This window comes from Canis lupus, chromosome 6, assembly GCF_003254725.2.
Source record: "Canis lupus dingo isolate Sandy chromosome 6, ASM325472v2, whole genome shotgun sequence".
Taxonomy (NCBI): Eukaryota; Metazoa; Chordata; class Mammalia; order Carnivora; family Canidae; genus Canis; species Canis lupus.
The window spans coordinates 760950-786311 of record NC_064248.1 but is presented as its reverse complement, the minus strand read 5'-3'; the positions used below and the strand labels follow the sequence as shown (position 1 = coordinate 786311).

Below are 25362 nucleotides of genomic sequence, written 5' to 3'. Positions count from 1 at the left end.
TAATAATTTTTAAAAGTAGGCTCTGTGCCCAACATGGGTCTTAAACTCATGACCCCTAAGGTCAAGTCTCACACTGCACTAAGCAAGCTAGGTGTGCCATTAATAATAATTATTAATAGATGATTACTTCATTAATTAAAAAAATTCATGGCTATATGCTGGTCAAATTTTCCTGATATGTATTCCTTTTTGATTTATTACTCATTTTTGAAAGAGAGGAGTTGTTTATATGTCAAATATTTACAAGAGGTTCATACTGGGGAAGCCCCAGGGTCACATTATAGCTTGGTAGCAATTCTCTTTAGGTTGTATAGGAGAACTGGTTGTTGTTTTTTTTTTTTTTTTTTTAAGATTTATTTATTTATTCATGAGACACAGACTGAGAGAGAGAGAGGTAGAGACACAGGCAGAGGGAGAAGCAGGCTCCTTGCAGGGAGCCCGATGCAGGACTCGATCCTGGATCCCAGGATCTGACCTGAGCCAAAGGCAGGCGCCCAACCACGAGTCATCCGAGTGTCCCGAGAACTGGGTTTTCTACCTTCATTTCTCAACAACTAACCAAGATGATTGCTGACTCTTTCCTTCAACCCACTTCACAACAGACAGCACTGTACAAAAATGGCTTATACACACTGTGTTCAGTCTCTTCCCTCCCTGCTTCATGATATTTCACGTCAAATCCCATCTAGGGAGTACTGGCACTTGGCTATGTACTGTTCTTGTTACAGACAAGAAACTGTTGGTTTTGCCCTTGAGCTTGCCAATTCTGTGGAAACCTGTGTTCTTCCGTAATGTACCCACACTGGAGGTCCTGTCACCTTTACTTGACCTTCACTGCACTTGATCATCCTCAATGTGTCTTCTCATTTCTATTTGCTCTTCATTGCACTTGATGCTCTTCCTCTGTGTCTTCTTGTTTGGGCCTGCAGATTTCTCCAAGTGTCAAACACAGGATCTTTGTCTCCACTGCTTGTTATGGTTATTGTTTTTAGATGATTACAAGATGAAGAGAAAATGGCTATCTTTTCAGCATTTAAAAACTGAACTCCTCTCTTTTGAGGAAGACGTGGTGGCAGCTACAGCAGAGCTCTGGGCACCCCACTCCTGCTCCTGAGTCCCCACTGGTCGCTCTCCCAGGAACAAGTTGGTCAGGAAGCTGTGCGCAGTCAGCCATGGCTTTTAAAGACACAGGAAGGCACCCATGGAACCAGAGGTGGCTATTCACAGAATTAGAATTACTCTAATCAGCTGCAACATAAAATCTCTGGAGAAGGTATGGGCCAACTTGGTCAGAGGCACAAAGGATACAAATCTCAAAGTGAAAGGACCAGTTCGGATGCCCCCAGGACTCTAAGAATCCATGTAAGAAAAACTTGTGGGGAAGGCTCTAAGATTTGGGATTATTTTTAGATGAGAATCCATGAGTGACTCACTGATTTGCACAATCCTTCTGAGACTATCAAACAGATTACTTCCATCAGTATTGAGCCAGGGGTTGAAGTCACCATTGTACATGCCTGCATCAATCTTTTTAAATAAATTATCAGTTGTTAAAAAAAAAAACAAAAAACCTTGAAATCCAGAGATCTTTTTTCCCCCAATTTTAAGTAAAATTTAACTAAAGTACAACATATTATGGAAAATGTGCAAATTATGATTGAACAGCTCTTGAAATTTTACAGAACGAACACAGATTAAGAAATAGAAAATGACCCACCATCTTATGTCTCCCTCTAGTCATAACGTGTCTTCTGACAGTAAGAGTAACTTTGAACTTAATGAAAATGGAATCATAGCCTACCCCTGATAATCTGCTTTACTTTCTATTTCTATGAACTTGCCTATCCTATCTAAGCACAAATAGAATCATATAACATTTGTCCTTTTGTATTTGGCTTATTTCCCTTAGCATAATGTTTTCAGTTGAAATCGAAGTTTGAGTAGGTATCAGAATTTCATTCCTTTTTAAAGCTGAATAATATTCCATTGTATGTATACACCACCTGTTTATCTACTCATCCATCAATGGATGTTTGGGTTGTTTCCACCTTTTGGCTATTGCAAATAATGCTGTTATGAACAAATACAAATGTACAAATAATCTGTACACCAATCTTACAAATAATTGAAAGTCCTTCCTTTCAATCCTTCTGGATATATACCTAGAAATGGAATTGCTAGGTTATGTGGTAATTCTATGTTTAACTTTTTGATGAACTATTAAAAGTGACTGCATCATTTTATGTTCGCACCATTCATGCATGGAGGTTCTAATTTCTCTTACATCCTCGCCAACATCTGTAATTTTCTTTAAAGATTTTTTTAAAAATATTTTATTTATTTATTTGAGAGAGAGAACTGAAGGGGGGCTTGGGAGGAGCAGAGGGAGAGGGACAAATAGACTCCACGTGGAGTCCAATGTGGGGCTCAATTCCATGGCCTTGAGATCATGTCTTGAGCCAAAATCAAGAGTTGGATGCTTAACTGACTAAGCCACCCAGGTGACCCTCCTTTTCTTTCTCTGAAACATAGCCATCCTAATGAATGTGACGGGGTATCTTCTGGTTTCAGTATGCATTTCATGCAAATGATACTGAACATTTCATTTTAATGGTTTTTAATTCCTGCATATCATATTTTGACACCATAAAAAAAAAAAAAAACCCTCCCAGAAAACAATTTCCTGGCTGGAGAGAGACTGCCCCTCCAGGTCTCGCCAATTCTTACAGACAGCAAAGGACCCAGCTCAAAGTATGTCTTTGATATACATACTAAGCAACCCAGGGCCTAAACTCCTCTATCTAGTCCCTATACCCCAAAAGACAGTATTCCTCTGACTTAATCATCCTGGGATCAGGCGTCAGGCAAGTGCAACCATCTGGAAGCCCATATACTACTAAAATAAGTTAAACTAGCCAATCCTAAACTGTTCACCCTGCCCTGTCTTGCCTTTCATTTGGAAACCCCCAATAAAGACTCTGGCCTAACCCCTCCCCTTGCTCCTATCTTCTGTCCCTAACCACCTTGGTAGCTTTTCCACATAGCCCTGCATGGGATGCCATGACTTCTATCTGTAGGACCTGTAAATATAATAAACTTTGTTTTCCTAAGCCTCTTCTCAAACTCTTCTTATGGACACATCTGACTGACATCTCATAAAAAAATATAAGCCAAGCATCTTTTCATATGTTTATTGGCCATTTGTGTTAATCTTCTTTGGAGAAATACTAAGGCCTTTGTCCATTTTGTGTTTAACTTTTTGAGGAACTGCCAGTCTGTTTTCCAAAGTTATTGTACCATTTTATATTCCCACCAGCATTGTATAAGGATACTAATGTATCCACATACTTGGAAAAACATTACTAAATATTTTTTTGTTTTCATTATGGTAAAATATATTACAAAATTTCCCATTTTAACCATTTAAATTTTAAAAAATTTTAATTCTGGGGTAGTTAACACACAGTATATTAGTTTCAGGTATACAATATAGTGATTCACCAGTTCCATACCATTTTAACCATTTTAAAGTATATAGTTCAATGGCATTAAGTGCATTCACACTGTCGTGCAGCTATCTCCACAATCCATTTCAAGAATTTTTTTATCATCCCTTACTGAAACTCTGTATCTATTAAATAATAATATCTATTAAGGGCAGCCCCGGTGGCTCAGCGGTTTAGCGCCGCCTGCAGCCCAGGGCCTAATCCTGGAAACCCAGGATCGAGTCCCACATCGGGCTCCCGGCATGGAGCCTGCTTCTCCCTCTGCCTGTGTCTCTGCCTCTCTCTCTCTCTCTCTTTCTGTGTCTCTCATGAGTAAAAAAAATAAATACATAAATAAAAATAAAATAAAAATCATATTTAAAAAAAATATCTATTAAATAATAGATAATCCCTTCATTCCTCCAGTCCCTGATAGCTACTGTTCTACTTTAGTTTCTATTATTTGACTATTCTAAGTACCCCGTGTAAGTAGAATCATACAATATTTGTCCTTTTGTTATCTGGCTATTTCACTTAGCCCACTTAGCATAATGTCTGCCTTCAAGATGGCAGCATGTATCAAAATTCAGTCCATTTTAAGGAATTTCATTCCACTGTATGTATATAGTACATTTTATTTATCCATCCATCCATCCATTTTTTCTATTTTATTTATTTGTCCATCTGTTGTTGTTCAGACCTTTTGGCTATTTTGAAAATGCTGCTCTGAACGCTGGCATACAAATAGGAGTATCTGCTTTCATATATTTTGAAGAACTACCGTACTGTTTTTCATATATTTTTATTATAGGCATCTTAGTGGATGTGAAGTAGTATCTAATTGTGTTTTTGATTTGCATCTCCCTAATGATTAATGATATTAAGCATCTTTTCATGTGTTTATTAGCTACCTCTGTATCTTTCTTTTTAAGATTTATTTATTTGAGAGAGAGAGAGGAAGAGAGAGTGGGGGAGGGACAGAGGGAGAGAATCTTCAAGCAGATTCCCCCCTGAGCATGGAACCCAACTCAGGGCTCAATCTCACGACCTACAAGATCATGTCTTGAGCTGAAACCAAGAGTAGGATGCTTAACCAATCGAGTCACCCAGGTGCCCCTATTTCTATATCTTCTTTAGAGAAGTGTCCACTCTTTGCCCATTTTTTTTTTAAATTTTTATTTATTTATGATAGTCACAGAGAGAGAGAGAGGCGCAGAGACACAGGCAGAGGGAGAAGCAGGCTCCATGCACTGGGAGCCCGATGTGGGATTCGATCCCGGGTCTCCAGGATCGCGCCCTGGGCCAAAGGCAGGCGCCAAACCGCTGCGCCACCCAGGGATCCCCTCTTTGCCCATTTTTAAATTGGATGATGTGAAATCTCATTATAGAGTCATAGAATTCTTTATATATTCTAGACTCTAGCATCTGGATATTCTATGTGTTGTCTTTTTACTTTCTTGATGGCATTATTTACAGCACAAAGGTTTTTAACTTCAATGCAGTCCAATAACTACAAAACTAATGTCACATATAAAGCTATAAATATTTATTCCTATGTTTCTTCTACAAGTTTTACAGTTTTAGCTCTTACATTTAGGTCTATAATTCATTTTGAGTTAATTTCTGTGTACAATATTACGGGATCCAATTTCAGTCTTTGCGTGTCGACATCCAGTTGTCCTAGTACCATTTGTTGGAAAGACTATTCTTTTCCCATTGAATTGTCTTGGCATGCTTTTTTTTTTTTTTAAGATTTTATTTATTTATTTATTTATTCATAAGAGGCACAGAGAGAAGCAGAGACATAGGCAGAGGGAGAAGCAGGCTCCCTGTGGGGGGCCCAATGTGGGACTCAATCCCAGACCCCAGAATCATGACCTGAGCCCAAGGCAGATGCTCAACCACTGAGCCACCCAGGCACCCCATCTTGGCAATCTTTTTGAAAAACGATTAACCATAAATGGTAGGGTTTATTTATGTCATCTTATACCTTTTTTTTTTTTTTAAGATTTTATTTATTTATTCATGAGAGACACACAGAGAGAGGCAGAGACACAGGCAGAGGGAGAAGCATGCTCCATGCAGGGAGCCCGACAGAACTCAATCCCGGGACTCCAGGATCAGGCCCTGGGCTTGAGGCGGTGCTAAATCGCTGAGCCACCCAGGCTGTCCATCTTATACCTTTTTAATACATTATCTTTCTGCTTAAATCAGCCTGAGTTGGTTCCTGTTGCTTGAAACTAAGAACTTCATATTGGGAATGAGAAACTGTAATATAAAGTTAAGAGGTAGGATCGTCAGAGAGTACTAGTAGGGACCCCACAAGACCAAACAGGGAATGTGAAACTTTTTGTAGCAACTTCAGTCGTTTTAGGTTAAACACTATCAAATATTGTAACTTAGGACACTGATCATGTCCCTATGGAGGTTATATGTAACACTGGGGAAAGTTAAAGTCCAGATGTTGGTATTTGTTGATGAATTTTTTTAGTCTTCGGTAAATCCTGCCATCAATAAATATTTGAAAGTAAAAACAGCTCTGTTAAGGCCAAATTGAAACTGAAGGTACAATAATTTGGACATTTTCTGGATTGAAAAAGTCAAATTCTGTATATCAAGTTAAAGTAAGTGTATGTAGAGGGAGTGAAGACTTGGAAAAAAAAAAAAAAGCAAAAGCCTAATGTAGGCCTTTCTAAATATTGTTAAGAATTCTCCACCAAACAAAAAGATAAGTCTGGGGGCAAAGACTAAATTTTGAGTTTTGCCTTTTCAATCCGAGGCTATTTTTAAAAAAACTTTCTCAGAGCCAAGGGCATCGGCAGAGATAGAAGACTACTGCTAAGAGACAAGAATTTCTACCATCAAAGAAACTAGATAAGCACAATGGCTGTGGTCCCTGGGATGACTAGAAGCAGAGACTGGAAGTCAACCAATCTATTTTATTTCTGTTTCACTGGCTCAACTCCAATCATATGTGATGCCTCAAACAAACCAGGTGTTCTCCTGCCTCAAAGCCTGTGCACAGACTATTCCCTCTACCTTGTATAGGCTTGCCCCCAAATATCTGGATGGAAATTCCCTTACCACCTTGATGTCTTTGCTCAGATGCATCTTCTTTTAATAAGTACTGCTCAGATTACTCTGCATAATTGTAACCTGTTCCGTCACCCATTCAACTATCTCGATCCCCCTAACCTTACATTATTTTTCCCAAAGAAATTATCATCTAATAATTTATAATTTACTTATTTGCTATAATTATTGCTTATTTTCTAGGTAAAAAGGATTTTTGTCAGTTTTGTTTCCTGGTGTCTCAAAAAAATTATGTTAATTCAATCAATGAAATGTGGTATACTAAGCTAAATTTCATATTTTGAGAAGAAAAAAATAGTGGGAGAATGAAATCATATGGTAAATGGTAGCATAGATATAACTGTATGGGGATCCCTGGGTGGCGCAGCGGTTTGGCGCCTGCCTTTGGCCCAGGGCGCGATCCTGGAGACCCGGGATCGAATCCCACGTCGGGCTCCCGGTGCATGGAGCCTGCTTCTCCCTCTGCCTGTGTCTCTGCCTCTCTCTCTCTCTGTGACTATCATAAATAAATTAAAAAAATTAAAAAAAAAAAGATATAACTGCATGTATATCAACTTCTTTTTTTTTTTTTAATTTTTATTTATTTATGATAGTCACAGAGAGAGAGAGAGGCACAGAGACACAGGCAGAGGGAGAAGCAGGCTCCATGCACCGGGAGCCCGACGTGGGATTCGATCCCGGGTCTCCAGGATCGCGCCCTGGGCCAAAGGCAGGCGCCAAACCGCTGCGCCACCCAGGGATCCCTGTATATCAACTTCTATTTCTACAATGAAGGCTTAAAAAAGTTATTTTATATTTTTAGACTATCCCACAAAACCATCCAAATTTACCAAAGATTGAACATAATAAACTCCTAAATGTAAGAAAAACAAATCGTTCCTCATTAGAGATAAATTCAACTTATACTCTTCTATTCCTATAGCCCAATCAGAAAATATTATTGCTTTGCTGAATTTGGGAAGTTTAATGTCTTCCTCTCAATTGTTTGTGCAACAAGTATTTCTTGGTTAGGAGAGATACTATCCTAGGTATTCATCACACTGTGGTAACGTTTACCAGGTCCTTGTGCCCAAGGTATTTATATTCATGTTCCTTAAAAACATCACTTCTAAGAAAGTGGTAAATATTTGTGCTGCTCACCAATATATCCAGCCCTCCTTTCCTCTGGCACATGAGAGGCACACTTCCCTATCTCTTGAAGTTAGCCAGGACCACTTGATGTCAGTCATGGCTTTTATTAGCAAAACATTGAGGAATCATGTATGACATTTCTAAGAGGAAGCATTTAAGACTTTGTGCACGATTCTCCATTCCCCCTCTCTCTTCCTCTGAACATGTTGATATAGAGGTGCCAAAGATCAAAGAAGCCTGAATGTTGAGACAACACATGGGACATGCCCGAGAGTAGCCTAGATTCCAGAAAATATTTAAAAAGTGACAAATTTATTTTGGCTAAGTCCCCTGAAGTCTGGATGGGAGAATATACAAACTACTTTCCACTGTAATATCTAAGTCAGAAAAAATACTGACATCTGCCAGACATCCTTTTTAATCCAGAATAAACTACATTTTGTGGTTGCCTGAAACTGACCAGAGGTTCTCAAACTAGTTTTGAGACCCTTTCAGGGATTTCATAAAGTGAACACTAATTTTCTCTTTAGTGTAATAGTAGAGCTTTCCAGAGGCTACCTGACATGTGATATTGCAAAAGAATGAATACAAAACAGGTATGAGAGCCCATGTATCAAGTTAGACAATGAAGACATTGCAAAAATGTAAAATACTCTAATGCTTTTTGTTATAGAGTAGTTCTTTTTCATAAAACTAGGTTATATTATAATTTGTATATAATGAGTTTATTATTATTATTTTTTAAAGATTTATTTATTTATTCATTCAGAGAGAGAGAGAGGTAGAGACACAGGCAGAGGGAGAAGTGGGCTCCATGCAGGAAGCCCAATGCGGAACTCGATCCTGGGTCTCCAGGATCATGCCCTAGGGTGCAGGCGGCGCTAAACCTCTGCGCCACCGGGGCTGCCCGAGTTTATTATTTTTAAGTGTATTTTAAATATTTAGATTTTTTCAGTTTTCGTTTCTAATAAGATAAACATTGAGATGGATACACAGATATAGCATGTAAACAAAAGCTCTTTTGAGTCTGATCATTTTTAATAGTTTTGGTCCTGGGGATCCCTGGGTGGCGCAGCGGTTTAGCGCCTGCCTTTGTCCCAGAGCGCGATCCTGGAGACCCGGGATCGATTCCCACGTCAGGCTCCCGGTGCATGGAGCCTGCTTCTCCCTCTGCCTGTGTCTCTGCCTCTCTCTCTCACTGTGTGCCTATCATAAATAAATAAAAATTAAAAAAAAAATAGTTTTGGTCCTGACCCCCAAAAATTTAAGAATTGCTTGACTAGACTATGCTTCCATTACTGAAAAGTTACTATTTTTCATATTTGTCACTCATCCTTTTCCTTCTCCATGAATTACTTTCCAGATAATACCAGAAGCTTCATAATAAATATCAATATATGTCATCAAGTTTCTGATCAAAAGTACTTTAAGTTGTAAGAATTTTGAGTTTGTATCTCTTTGAACCTAATCAGGAAAAATTATTATAGTAGAAAATACTTTTAGGGAATAGTAATCTCAGGACGGTACTGAAGATAAATTCTACAAAGTAATAATTGGTTATGAGGTCACTGGCCACTGAATTTTAGTTAATGGTGACTTGTGTTTCCATGCAGCAGTAACAATATTGCACTTATAATTGTATATTTTATAACTTAAGAACTTAATTTAGATTATCTATAATGGTTTGAATTGTTCAAATAATTTAATTCAAAGTAAATCATTCACTCAACAATGAAGACATTTATTTGATAAGCAAAGCCCTATGTTTAGCTTTATAGATATCAACAAAGATGTAAAGCAGTCATCTCTTAAATCAAATTACCAGAAAATCCATTCTAGTCCACACCAAATGCCAGCCAGGACAGAAAATAAACTTGCTGCACTGATGGCTAGTCATTTATTTCTAGCAATGCAAATTCTCAGAAATTAAGCTCAAGTAGTTCTGTGTTTTCAGAAGGGCTCTTTTGCTGCTTCACTTAATTTTTTGATGACTTAAAAAGAAGTATGGTACATATTTACATAAAACTTATCAGAATTAGTGAGGTCTGAGTGGGTCAGTGGTTGAGCATCTACCTTCAGCTCTGGGTGTGATTTCGGAGGCTTGGGACCGAGTCCCATGTCAGGGTCCCCTCAGAGAGCCTGCTTTTCCTCTGCCTGTGTCTCTGCCCCTCTCTCTTTGTCTCTCATGAATAAATAAAATCTTAAAAAAAAATGAGAATTCAAATTCTGATAGTTACATCATATCATTATATATATATTTTTTTCTCCTACCTACCACCTCTTGCATTCTGGAAATGGTATTGTAACAGATGCTGACACAAGACAGCACTAACTGGGAGACGAAGGAGAGAGGATCGAAAGGAAAAGAAAAAAAATGAAAAACTAATGATAACAATTAAGTTATATGCGGTAAATTTTTTCAAAATTCTGTTTTCTGTCTCTCCTCATTCTAATCCATATGGCTATGAGCAAGTGACTGCCTTGCTGTCCATCTGTCATGCCCAGTCTGAAAACTCAAACGTGGTACACAAGGCCATCTGAACTTTTCCTTCAACCTTACCATACAGCTTCCTCTCCTACAACTTTCTGTCCAATTGCGTCTCCAAACAACAATCTGTCATGTCCAACACAGCTTCATGTTCTCCTACCTTTCTACTAACTGTTCCCTCTGACTGAAATTCCTCTTCCAAACTTTGTCTTGGCTGGTGAACCTCTATTTAAGTCTTAAAACTCAGCTAAAATATCAGCACCACTGCAAAGTCCTAAATTGAATTAAACTTTCTAACCTTCTGGGGCACCTGGGTGGTGCATTTGGTTAAATGTCGGACTCTTGGCTTCTGCTCAGGTCATGATCTCAGGGTCGTGAGTTCATGTCCACATTGTCCATGCTGGATGATAATTTCTAATATTCCAGAGCATTGGGTTGCCCTTTTTTGGGGAGTGGGGCAAAAGGAAAGGGAGAGAGAGAGAGAGAATCCCAAGCAGACTCCATGCCCAGTGTGGAGCCCACATGGGGCTCAATCACATGACCCTGAGATCATGACCTGAGCTGAAATCAAGAGTTGGATGCTCAACTGACTGAGCCATTCAGGCATCCCCTTGGTGACTCTTTTTTGTAGCCTCAATCACATTACTTTTGGAATTATTTTTTCCCCTGCTTCTCCCCCCAGTGACATTATCTTAATAGCAAAAGTCTTTATGTCATTTATCTTTAAGCACATCTTACATGGTACCTCGCAGGTACTAAATAAACTACTGAATGGAAAATTAGAGAAACAGCACACAATTATCTCAATAGATTCAGAAAAAGCACTCAACAAAATTCAACCTTCTTCATTATAAACACTCAGCAAAGTGGAAGTAACTTCATTAACATGATAGAGAGCACTTATGAAAACCCAACACCTAACATCATACTTAATGGTGAAAAACTAAGATTCCCGTTAAGATCAGGAATAAGACAAGGATGCCTACTTTTGCACTGATGTTCAATTGCACTAGAAGTCTTAGCCAGAGAAATTATACAAGAAAAAGAAAGTAAAGGCATCCAATTTGGAAAAGAAATTATTTCTATTTGCAGATGACGTAATTCTACAGGTAGAAAATCCCAAGAATCCATACATACATAAAATAGCTACTATAATTAATAAATTCAGCAATGTTGCAGGGTAAAAACAATGTTGCAGGGTGTGAAAATGAGTGTATTTAGATGAAAAAAAAAAGGAAATTAAGAATCCAAACCCATTTACAATAACATCTTCACAGAAAAACCACCTAGGAATAAATTTAAAGGGAGTAAAAGATGTCTACAGTAAAAACAACCAAACACTGAAGAAAGATATTAAAGAAGACACAATTACGTGAAAAAACATTTAAGGGACACCTGGGTGGCTCAGTGGTTGAGTGTCTGCCTTTGGCTCGGGTCCTGATCTCGGGTCCTGGGATCAAGTCCCACATCGGGCTCCCTGCAGGGAGACTGCTTCTCCCTCTGCCTGTGTCTCTGCCTCTCTCTGTGTCTCTCATGAATAAATGAATAAAATATTTTTTAAAAACATTTAATGTTCATAGATTAGAAGACTTAATATTCTTAAGATGGCACTATTCTCCAAAGTGATCTGCAAATTTAATGTAATCTCTATCAAAATCCCAATGGCTTTGTGTGTGTGCATGCACGGGAACATGTGTGTAAATGGAAGAGTTAATCATCATATTCATATGAAATTGCAAGGGACCCTGAAAAGCTAAAACAATACTGAAAAAGAATAACAAAGCTCAAGAACTCAAACAGATCTCAAAACTCATTCCAAAGTTACAACAATCCAACATTGGTACTGGCACAAGGACAACCATATAGCCAACAGAATGAAATTGTGGCTCAAGAAATAAACCCAAACATCTATGGACAACTGATTTTTCACAAGAGTACCAAAACCATTCAATGGAGAAAAGAATAAGCTCTCCAACAAATAGTGCTAACTAGATATGCAAAAACATGAAATTGGAACCCTACTTCATTAATGAAAATTAGCTCATAATGGATAAAAGGTCTAAATATAAGAATTAAAATTATAAAACTAGGGCAGCCCCGGGTGGCTCAGTGGTTCAGTGCCACCTTCAGTCCAAGGCATGATCCTGGAGACCCGGGATCAAGTCCCACGTCGGGCTCCCTGCGTGGAGCCTGCTTCTCCCTCTGCCTGTGTGTCTCTGCCTCTCTCTCTCTGTCTCTCATGAATAAATAAATAAAATATTTTTTTAAAAAATTATAAAACTATCATAATGGGGCACCTGGGTGGCTCAGTTAAGCGTCTGACTTTGGCTCAGGTCATAATTTCGGGGTTATGGGATTGAGCTCTTGTTGGGCTCCGCAACCGGGGGGGAGTCTGCTTCCCCTCTCCTTCTGCCCTTCCCGCCTGCTCATGCACACACGTTCTCTCTCTGAAATGAATAAATAAATCTTATAAAATAAACTATCATAAGAAAACACAGGTAAATCTTCATTACTTCAGATATGCAATGGATTATTAGATTTGACCTCCAAAGCATAAGCATCAAATGAAGAAACAAATTGGACACATACAAATTAAAACCTTTGTCCATCAAAAGATGTTATCAAGAGAATGAAAAGATAATCTATGGAATGGGAAAAATATTTGCAATCATACATCTCATAAAGGCTTGGTACATAGAATATATAAAGAACTCTTAGAACTCAACAAAATAACAACCTAATTAAAAAATGGTGGGTAGTGGATTTGAGTAGACATTTCTCCAAAGATATACAAATGGAAAACAAGTGCATGAAGAAATGTTCAAATTCATTTGAACATTAAAGAAATGCAAATCAAAAAACCACAATGAGATAATACTTTACATTTGCTAGGATGACTAGAACTTTTTTGTTTTGAAAGGAAAATAACAAGTACTGGTGAGGAGGTGAAGAAATCAGAACGTCTGCACGTCGCTGATGGGAATGTAAAATGGTATAACCACTATGTAAAAGAGTTTGGCAGTTCTCAAAAAGTTAAACATAGAATTGCCATATGAAAATTACCAGGAATTCTGTTTCTAGGTATATCCAAGAGAAATGAAAACATGTATCCACACAGAAACCTGTACATTCATGTTCATAATAACCAAAAGATGGAAACAATCCACATGTCCATCACAGGGCAACTGGATAAACAAAGTGTAGTATAACTGAACCAAATATTATTAGGCCTTTAAAAAGACACATGGTTAGTAATTAAGTACATATACATTTTAACAAAATGAGACATCACTGTTCACCAATAAAAAGACACTAAAATTTTAAAAGATTGATTCTAATAAATACTGAAAGTGCACAGCAACTGAAATTGTCACATACCCAATGGTGAGACAGTAAACTGGTATAGTCACTTTGGAAAACTCTTTGGCATTATCTCCTAAATTTTGACATACAAATGCCCTATGACTTATCACTTTTACTCTGTGAAGAAAAAGATGAACTCAGCAGGCCTAGGTTGTTCAAATGCTGTGTGTTCCGACGAAAGGCTTGTTTTCAGTACTGGCTTGTGGTTGGGATCTGAGTTCTGAGTATTTTGTCTATAAGAATGTTTCTGCATGTCTGAGGCTTTGGGCCAAGTCCTACCAGTATGAACAGATAGCTTATGTGAATAATTTATTTATGGTGAACACCTGTTTTTTTCTCTGGGGGTTCTGGAGCCTGAGAAACTGTGAAGTTAGTCATGCAGGCATGATAGGCCTGGAACTGACCTCCAACAAAAACCCTGATACAAAAGCTCAGGTGAGCTCCCTGGCTGGCAACAATTCAGATACATTGTCACATATGGCGCTGGGTGAATGAAGCATACCATATGTGACTCTACCACTTGAGGACAGCACCTGGTTTCCTCCAGAGTTACCTCTACATGTCTTTTCCCCTTGCTGATTTTACTTTATATCCTTTTGCTGTAATCAACTGTAACTGTGAATATAAGAATTATGGATTACTTTGAGTAGTAACAGTAGCAACTCCTAACATAACTCTCAGAAATATTCTCAACAAAAATACATACTCATTTTCACTGAAAGACATTGACAAGGATATTGTTTATCAACATTAAAACATCCCTAAAACTACAAACAACCAAATGTCCAAATAGTTGTATAATCAAAGTATAATATAACAAAAATGAACTACTGTGAAATGCAACAACATGAATCTCACAAATATTAAATGAAAGAAACCAGATAAAAACAAATACTGTCAATGCCCTCTAGTTAAAGACTACCAGGAATATAGCTATAGTTGAACATGTTGAGTTTATAACTCATTTTAAGCAAAGGAAAATCCACATCATAGGGAAAGTGGGGTGTCTCAGTAAAAGAGTAATGGAAAGGATTTATATGATTCGGGTTTTAGTAGATGATTTGGAGAGAAGTCCAAGGAAGCAGGAGTTTGCTCTGGATTGGGTGCTGCCAACCAAAAGGGATGATTTTATGACTGGGTATCTTATTATATCTTATCTAGAGGAAGGCAGATTAGAAGCAAGACTAAAATGATTACTGGTAAACAACAGTCAATCATACTAGACAAGAGGTGGGTGTTTAGTATTTTGTGGTTTCCAAAATGACCTTAATTTTCTCTGTGTTTAGACAAAATTATCAGGTAGTCCTGTCTTTTCTCAGTTCATTACAGTTAAAAAATAATACTGTCTGATCTTGATATTCTATGAGATCATTTATATCCAGTAGGAGACCAAGTCCTAATGGGGAGCATAAACCCAACTTCTAATAAACTAACTATAGCTTAGATATTGTGTAATATCAGCTCCTGGTTGTCACAGACTGTTTTTTTTTCTTCATCAATACGTATTGTATGATTCCTTTTATATGAAGTTAAAAACAAGCTAAATGAAATCCATCATAAATTCAGGACAGAAGTTATCTTTAGAGAGAAGACAGAGATGGAATGATTTGGAAGGGGAGGAAAGAGGCTGTTGGGGAGTATATTTACTGTCTCCTTGAAAAGGAAAAGAAGCATTTCTGGGTTGAAAAATGGTGGGAAAACAGAAAGGAATTGGCAAAAGCCTGCACAACCTTCATTCAATGATGAAATATGATCAACAGATTTTTGCAACAGGATGAAGCCTTTGTATACTCACTTGTCTATCACATCATTATTTAGGAGAATGTGTCATTTGTTGAAATGCAAAATATATTAGGTGAAAAATATATAAAGGTTCACATAAAGCCCACAGATATTTATTCAAGATTTCAAGTCCCTAAAATGAATATTTGACCAAAGCAACACTGAACTTCCATTGAATTCAACTACTTTGATAAACAGATGGAAAAAAAGAATATAAGAAAATTTGGGGATAGTATCTATGTCTCTAAAGCAGTGAGTGCAAATGGTAAAAAAAAAATCTAGAAACTGTCTAGTAGTTGAAACACTCAAGACCACTCTGATGTTTTAAAAGTTCTCATAAAATACATATATTCAAAAAACAAGCAAGGAACAAGAGAATATTTTCTTAATATAGCAGGCAGGTTAAAAAGAGCCAAAAAAAATAGGGGTTCCTGGGTAACTAGTTGGTTACACCTCAGACTGTTGATTTTGGCTCAGGTCATGATTTCAGGGTCATGAGATTGAGCTCCCTGTTGGTCTTTGTGCTGGATGTGAAGTCTACTTAAAATTCTCTCCCCCTAAAAAATAAATTAAAAAAAATAAAAATAAAATAAAATGAAATAAAATAAAATTCTCTCCCCCTCTCCCTCTACCTACACCCACTAGGTTGCACTCTCTCTCTCAAAAAATAAAATAAAATTGCCCAAAATATAACTGTTAAAATTAAAGCATATTGGATAAATTAGAGAGATTAGGGATCTCTGGGTGGCGCAGCAGTTTAGCGCCTGCCTTTGGCCCAGGGCGCGATCCTGGAGACCCGGGATCGAATCCCATGTCGGGCTCCCGGTGCATGGAGCCTGCTTCTCCCTCTGCCTATGTCTCTGCCTCTCTGTCTCTCTCTCTGTGTGTGACTATCATAAATAAATAAAATTAAAAAAAAAATTAGAGAGATTAGAAGCAGAAGAAGAGAGAATGAGTGAACTAGAAAATGAATCCAAAGAAATTACTCAGGGGACGACTGGGTGGCTCAGCGGTTAAGCATCTGCCTTTGGCTCAGGGTGTGATCCCCAGGTACCAGATTGAATCTTGCATCAGGCTCCTTGCAGGGAGCCTGCTTCTCCCTCTGCCTGTGTCTTTGCCTTTCTCTCTATGTCTCTCATGAATAAATAAATAAAATCTTAAAAAAAAAGAAATTTCCTATAATGTAGCAGATAGACATACTAAAAAACATGACAGAGATGTTAAAATATTTGGAGGGCAGAATAAAGTTTATTAATATTCAACTAACTGTGGAGTCTAATGACAAAATGCAGAAAATGGAGGAAACACACTCAAAGAGAAAAGACTGAGAATTTTACAGAAGCATTGAAATACAGGAATTTGCCTAAAATAGGTGCATAAAGCAAAATAAATAAAAGAAAAAAGCCACAGTTAGGTATATCACAGTAAAACTACAGAACGGTTGTGTGTATATGTATGTATCTGTATCTCTCTATATACACAAAGGGACACTCACCTGATACAGAGGATCTTAGACACAAATTCTCATGAGCAAGGGAAGTGGTAAATATGCACATAAACATAAGTAAATATTGTCTGTAGAAAATAAGGATGATTCTAACATATGGATTTTTTTTAAGATTTTTATTTATTTATTCATGAGAGACACAGCAAGAGAGAGAGGTAGAAACACAGGCAGAGGGAGAAGCAGACTCCCTGCGGGGAGCCCGATGTGGGACTCGATCCCGGATCCCAGGATCATGCCCTGGGCCAAAGGCAGACGCTCAGCCACTGAGCCACCCTAAATAGTGAATAGTAACAGCAAAAACATTAAAATGGTAGTTATCAGAGGTAAAACATTTATGTGGAGGTTTAAAATATTGCACAGCTTTAGATTTTATCAGGTAGAGTTTGGAAAGTAGTATTTAGGGCAGCCTGGGTGGCTCAGTGGCTTAGCGCCGCCTTCAGCCCAGGGTGTGATCCTGGAGACCTGGGATCAAGTCCCACGTCCGGTTCCCAGCATGGAGCCTCCTTCTCCTTCTGCTTGTATCTCTGCCTCTCTCTCTGTCTCTCATTAATAAATCTTTTTTTTTAAAGATTTTATTTATTTATTCATAGAGACAGAGAGAGAAAGAGAGGCAGAGACACAGGCAGAGGGAGAAGCAGGCATCATACAGAGAGCCTGACGTGGGACTCGATTCCGGGTCTCCAGGATCACGCCCTGGGCTGCAGGCGGCGCTAAACCGCTGCGCCACCGGGGCTGCCCTCTCGTGAATAAAATCTTAAAAAAAAAAAAAAAAAAAAAAAAGGAAAGTAATATTTAAAGGCTAACAAAAGAATAAATATGTCTTAAGTTCTTTTTTTTTTTTTTTTGTGGTTTGAAAATTTATTTGCGAGAGAGCAAGCGTGTGTTAGAAGCGGGAGGGACAGAGGGATAGGGAGAAAGAAAATCTCAAGCAGACTTTCTACTGAGTGTAAAGCTTGACATGGGGCTCAAATTCTTGACCCTGGAATCATGACCTGAGATGAAATCAAGAGTTGGACGCTGAACCAACTGAGCCACCCAGGTGCCCCAGGAATGTCTAACTTAAAAAAAAAAAAAAAAATCTGAAAATCTAGTTTAAAAATCTAAGGACAGGGGAATCCCTGGGTGGCGCAGTGGTTTGGCGCCTGCCTTTGGCCCAGGGCGTGATCCTGGAGACCCGGGATCGAATCCCACGTCGGGCTCCCGGTGCATGGAGCCTGCTTCTCCCTCTGCCTGTGTCTCTGCCTCTCTCTCTCTCTGTGACTATCATAAAAAAAAAAAAAAAAAAAAAAAAAAAAAAATCTAAGGACAGGGACACCTGGGTAGCTCAGCGGTTGGGTGCCTGCCTTTGACTCAGGGCGGGATCCCAGAATCCACGATCCAGTCCTACGTTGGGCTCCCTGAGAGGAGGCTGCTTCTTCCTCTGCCTATGTCTCTGCCTCTTTCTCCCTGTGTCTCTCATGAATAAATAAAGAAATCTTAAAAAAAAAAAGTCTAAGGACAGTTATGTCAGTAATCCTAATAAATGTAAAAACTTGCTAGAAAACAGACATAGGTCAGATTAGATTAAATACAATTCCAGCTATAGGCTAAGAAACCATTAAAACATAAAGACTTAGAAGTGTTGAAATTTACAAAATAGTAAAAGACATACTAGGGAAATTACAACTAAAAGAAGTCAGGGTAGCTACATTAGTACTTAAAAACAAAATGTTTTTTAAGATAGGGTTGCCAAAATTTAGTGAAAATAAACAAAACCCAGGACTATGTAAGTTAAATTTGTACTTTGGATAAACAATGAATAATTTTGATATATTTAGGATATATGTATACTAAAAATTATTTATCTAAAATACAAATGTTTGAGTATCCTCTATGTTATCTGGCAACCCTACTGTAAAACAAAAAGCATTTTTAGTGACAGTTTTAGATTATGATAAAGAGCTCAATTTGCCAGGAAATAGTAATGATTCTAAACTTCTAAGCTCTCAATCAAGTTGCCTCAAAATAAAGCAAACTCTGACAACCTCTGGGAGAAATGGACAAATCCATCACCCATCACTATAGACAAAACCTCTACCTTTCCTTTGCTGTCAGTGGCTGCTTTCCTCCAGAGCCACAACACCCATGTGTAGTTCTACCAGTTTTTTTCCAAATTGGCAAGTGGAAAGGTCTCTGCAGGCCTAAGGGTGGTAATGGCTTCTCTTTGTTGCTAGCTACTGGCACTTCATCACTACTTGTTGATTCCTTAGCCATGGCCATATTTCAGTAAATCAAAAAATAAAAAAATAAAATAATAAAATAAAATAAAATCTTGTCAGCTAAACTCTTTCAAGTGTGCCATATGTTTCCTGTTACTACCATAACAAAGACAATTAAGTGCAGAATTTTGTGGCACTGATTATTCTCCTATAAAATGGAAAGAGTACAGTTGGATAAACCAGCATCTCATGACTATCATAATAAAGACTGCAGGGGATCCCTGGGTGGCGCAGCGGTTTGGTGCCTGCCTTTGGCCCAGGGCCCGATCCTGGAGACCCGGTATCAAATCCCATGTTGGGCTCCCGGTGCATGGAGCCTGCTTCTCTCTCTGCCTGTGTCTCTGCCTCTCTCTCTGTGTGTGACTATCATAAATAAATAAAAATTAAAAAAATAAATAAAGACTGCAGTGAGCAAAAATCATCAATGAATGTTAAATCTAAGGTGTAAAGTCTAATGAAAAGCAAGATATTTGCATAATCTTTTTTAAAAGATTTTATTTAATTCATTTATTTATTTATAGAAAGCACATGCAGGTGGGGGAGGAGCAGAAGGAGATGGTGAGAGAGAAAATCTCAAGCAGATTGTGTGCTGAGCTTAGAGCTCGATGCAGGGCTTGATTCCAGGACCCCAAGATTATGACCTGAGTGGAAATCAGGACGCACACACTTTAACCAAATGAGCCACACAGGCACCCTGATATTTGCATAGTCTTAAAGTGCAAAATTGTTTTAATTGAAAGGAAGAAAATAATAAATGTTAAGACACTGGAAGAACACTGTTAAAAACAAAAATTAACATCACCAAGGAGAAACAGATGGACATTACAGACCTCTAGATGTGATTCCTTAAGAACAAAACAAAACCATATATCTAATATCCTGCTAGGAATGCACCATCTGATTTAACCATGAGGAAACATCAAACAAACTCACAATAAGGAATACTGTATAAAATAACTTGGCTGAATTCTTAAAAATATCAATGCCATGAAAGACAGAGAACACATGAGGAAATGTTACAGATCAAAGGAAACGGAAACAACATGGAACTAAATACAATATATAATCTTAGACTGAAACTTGTACTGGTAGGAGGGAAAACTAGAAAGTACATTCTTGGGACACTGAAATACAGATTATAAATTGGATAAAAGCACTGTGTCAATGTGAAGTTTTCCAAATTTGATAAACTATACTGAAGTTATGTAAGAAAATATTCTCATTTTCAAGAAATACTAAAAGCAAAGAGGCATGATGTATATACAACCAATTCTCAAATTATAAATGAATACATAACATAAATCAATATAGTGTATATTATGTGCGTTAGTGTAAAATGAGAGAATGGTAAAACAAAGCGTAAACCTGGCAAATATATTTTAACACATACAGACAGAGGGAAAGAGAGAGAAGGGGGTGAGAGTTGGTGAAGGAGGTAAATTATGGCCAAAAGTTAAAGATTAGTGAATCTGAGAAAGGTTATACAGGAGTCCTCCGTGTTACTCTGGCAACTTTTCTCTAGGTTTTAAATTATTTCAAAAGAAAAAGTGGTACAGATATTGCTCCATTATAATTCTGTTTCACTTGAAATATGATGAAAGATAATAGATTCTATTTCCAGGAAATCGACTTGCATTAACACGCATAAGTTTGGATATTCTTTCAGGGAGTTCAAAGACACCATGAAGTACATGCAGGTTAAGAAACACAGCTCCATTTTTTCCCTCACATCCACTATTGCAAAAGGGAATTCTGCCACCAGCATGGTTTTCTTTTTTGGTAGGTAACCATTGTTTTCTGTCTTGTTATGTGCAGGGGTTCCCCTCCCCAGGATCTCTGAAATTTTTAAAATATCACCAAAATATAGTACAGATTTTTTTTCAAATGTTTTTTAGAAAATGGTTAGCACTTTTTATTCTTCAGGTCATTTTCAGCCTTAGTAACTTTTCTACAACAACAAATTTGATTAATGTTTCTGTTCCATTTCTTCTGATTTTTCCCTTAGAGATTTCTGTTATTTATTGCTTAATTTCCAATCTTCTTTCTTTCATATGTATACTTTCCTTTTACCTATCGTTTTCATCTCTGTCCTTTCGCTGTGCATTCTAGAAGAGCACCCCAAGTGTGCTCTATATGTCATTAATGTGATTTTTTTGTAGCATCGATTCTGTCCTTTATCACATGCTGCTTATACTCCACACATGTTGTTGACCTGGAGCTGTCACTTGAGAGTGGATACAGAAAGATAGAGTGACTATAGAAAAAGAGATGACAGGGTTAGGGTTTTTAGCAGAACAACTAACAGCTCTAACTTCTTGATTTTCAAGTCAGGGCAGCCCTTCCAATCTGGAGTTGGAAATGGATAGAAAGGTGAGTCCAAGCCTTATTAAGCCTTCTTTGTGGCCACTGGTAAACTTGGGCTTACAGAAGTGATATGAATGTGGTCCTCAATGTAATTAATAATAAACTTATTGGAAAATTTCCCCATACTTTAGCATAAAGCTTTTTCATCTTTGTTTTACAGTGATGTTTCCCTTTATTAAAGTATCTTTATGGAATTTTTATGTTTTTAAGATTTTATTTTGAGAGAGAAAAAGTATGTGAGTGGGAAGAAGAGGCAGAGGGAGAGAGAGAATCTCAAGCAGAGTCCACACTAAGTGCAGAGCCCAATGCAAGACTCGATCCCAAGACCCTGAGATCATTACCCTAGCAGAAATCAAGAATTGGATCCTTAACTGACTGAGCAACCCGGGCGCCCCCTTTATGGAATTTTTAAAAGGTACTTGGAAAAAGCTATTTCAGGCATTGGAAATACTATCTGATACCAGGTTAACCTAGAAATATCTTCTGCCTTATTTTCCCTTGAGTAAGAGCATATAGGGTAAAACATTACTTCTAATTATTCTGGTTTATTATATTCCTATTATAGACATGGATTTTTCTAAGAGATGGGTCTTATTGTTTAGTACATCATTTTTGAATGTTTAGGATAGGTATTAATTGACATAAAGAGAACTGATTTCTTTCTTTAGAATTCCAAGGGAAACTGTAAATAGCTACCCAATCAAACCTCTTAGTTTCAAGTGTTCTCTCTTCCTCAAAAGATGGTCTCACTAATGAAAGCCAAAAGAAAAAGATGAGAGGAACTATGGAACCTGCTTCTTTTAAGAGACTGGTTTTCCCACAGGTCTTCGATAGGATCACATTGGAGGACACCCGTTGTTAAAGAAGACAATTTAAGTGTATTAAATCAGGAATGATACAAGTAAGGAATAGGTGGCTTGTACATAAAACAAAGTGGCTTGTTTGACATTTGATGTAGATCAGTAAAAGACAAAGAAGACGACTTGCTTTACATAGCAAATACAAATGCATGAAATTCATCACCCCCCAAGAGGATTTCTGGCAGAAAACATACGTTATTGGGATACATTTATGAATGACTATGCCAAAATGATGAGAGAGAAGATGAAACAAAGACTTGACTTTGATGATGAGTCTAAGGACACAATCTTGTGGCTATTCCCTTGCAGTAGTCTGAGATTTTGAGACTGACCCAGTGGACAAATTCCTGGGTTTCTAAAACCAATTCATATGCCTTTATTATTTTTTTTAAAGACTTTTATTCATTTATTCGTGAGAGACACAGAGAGAGAGAGAGAGAGAAGCAGAGACACAGGCAGAGGGAGAAGCAGGCTCCATGCAGGGAGGCCAACGCGGGACTTGATCCTGTCTCCAGGACCAGGCCTTGGACTGAAGGCGGCACTAAACCGCTAAGCCACCCAGGCTGCCCTTCATATGCCTTTAAAACACAGTGGAGGGATCCCGGGGTGGCGCAGCAGTTTGGCGCCTGCCTTTGGCCCAGGGCGCGATCCTGGAGACTCGGGATCGAATCCCACGTCGGGCTCCCGGTGCATGGAGCCTGCTTCTCCCTCTGCCTGTGTCTCTGCCTCTCTCTCTCTCTCTCTCTGTGACTATCATAAATAAATAAAAATTAAAAAAAAAAAAAAAAACAACAGTGGAGGGGGGATCCCTGGGTGGTTCAGCGGTTAAGTGCCTGCCTACAGCCCAGTGTGTGATTCTGGAGTTCCGGGATCGAGTCCCACCATCATATTCCCTGCATGGAGCCTGCTTCTCCCTCTGCCTGTGTCTCTCTCTGTGTGTGTGTTTCTCACGAATAAATAAATAAAATGTTAAAAAAAAAAAAAACACAGCGGAAAATTTTCTGTTACCTTATCATTACCTTATTATCTCTATGTCACGTCTTTTATAATTACCCACATCTTCTTCCTGTATATAAACCCAGTCTTTGCTTCTTCTGAAGCAACTTATGCCTAGAGAAACTGTTCAGTAATTTCCTGTTTAATAATTAAAGTCTTAAAAATGATACATCTAAACACACTGAGGTATTCTGAGAGACGGGAAAATGTTCTACTCTGAACTTTCTCAGATATTCTTCATAAAATACCCAAAGGAAAAAATTCTGCCTGTTTTCAAAATCAAGGCAAAAATACTTGGAGGGGAAGAAAAGCTGGAATAAGGAACTGAATTCAATTCACAGTTGTTGCTTTGAAGGTCTAAGAAAATTTTAAGGGAATGTGGTACGTATTTCTTTACTAAAACAGCTAAAATTTGAGTACAAGAAATCAAGGAAATGAGGAATAGCTGGAGATTCAGCATCCTTCAAATTCACCAAGAACAGTATTAGTTGGAATATTCCTACTATGACCTAGAAGCCAAATTAAAGTAAAGGAGTCCAAGGGGGGGGTTTTCCTGGATGTGAATGACAAAGTCTCACATAACAGTGGCAAGAGCAGAGCTGAAGATGATATTCGCAGACAACCAGAACCAGGACTTCAAATAGTGCCAGACTCTTTCTTGGACACATTCTGCTTGCCTTACTAAGCTGGCTTTATTTCTGCCACACACTCAGGAATAGGATTCCACTAGTAGTTAAGATATAATTACAGAATAATTGGTTAAAAGTAGTTCAAATACATAAGTCCTCCAAAGGTGAGGTGGATGGTGAGTCCTGATGGTCAGTAGCTCAAAAATCAAAGGACCCGAGTTCACTCTTTGTCTTCCTTCTCTTCACAGTAACAGTGAAGAGATCTTTTCTCACGATCTCAAGGTGGCTGCAGCAGAGCCAAACATAATGTTCTTCCATAGCAATGTTCAAAAGCAGGAAGAGAAGGAGAAGCTTTCTTTATACAATTATTTTCTCAGAAAGTTAAATGCCTCCCAGAAAACCCTAGCAGACATCTTTTTATATAGCACTGCCTAGATAAAAATTGGCCACATGCTTATCCCATCTGTAAGAAAATCTAGAAAAATTAATATCAGGAATTTTTAGTTTATTTTTTTAAGAGCTAGTTCCTACTAAAAGGAAAAGATGAAACAGGCAATCAACAATGTCTAACACTTCTACCAATCGCTCCTATGCCTTATATCAGTTCCTTCTTGCTTGCAGCCTGCTGAAGAACCTTCCTGATACCTGCTCTTCCATCTGACTACTTGCTTTCTACTAGTAATGTCTATTCAGGTTTTCAACTGCATGTTCCATTCATACCTTGATCTGCTTTACAACTTTCTCTTCAGGGTTAATAACCAGGTCTTCAAACTGTTTTCTGGCTTGACTCATGTGCCCTGAGGACTCTGCTTTTCCTATCTGTCCAGTGGTTCATAGAGGCTTCCAGTATAGATGAGCTGGCCTATCCCACCCCTACTCTAGGCTCCTGCTCAGCTTAGTGAACAATTCCATTGAGCTTCTGCCTACCATGGAATTAGTTTGGAAAATAAGTTCTCTTTTGGTCGCTGAGTTTGAAGTCTTTGTGAGCATGTAAGTGGAAATATACAAAAGGCAGCTGGAAATAAGGAGCCTAGGGCTTAGGAGAGAAATCCACTGGGAGATACAGATTAATGGTCATCAGCAAATAAGCTGTAATCAAAGCCTCATGGGTAGATGAGCTTGATCAAAGAGACTACAAAACAGAAGTCCTTAATCTGATGGGCCTTAGGAACATCTATGAATTCACTGAAATTGTGGGTAAAATTCTGTGCATCTATGTGTCTATATTTCTAGGTAGGGATCCATACATTTCATATGATTTCAATTAGGTCTGTAAATCTAAAAAGATTAAAAACCTATAGGAGAGTGGAAGGCTAAGGCTGCAACCAAGAGGGCACTATTTATTTAAAGGTGCCACAATTTTGGAATCAGAGACTATGATGGGAAAGGATATGGAATATGTTAGC

The 25362-nt window shown here is 38.1% G+C and overlaps 1 protein-coding gene and 1 pseudogene across 2 annotated transcripts in view; one reads left to right on the top strand and one right to left on the bottom strand.

The window, feature by feature from the left end:
* The window catches only part of TPST1 (tyrosylprotein sulfotransferase 1), a 141121-nt gene that overhangs the window by 22260 nt on the left and 93499 nt on the right, over nucleotides 1–25362 (bottom strand). The gene's annotated exons all lie outside the window — the stretch shown is intronic.
* LOC112646089 (40S ribosomal protein S20-like) lies at nucleotides 1173–2157 on the top strand (annotated as a pseudogene).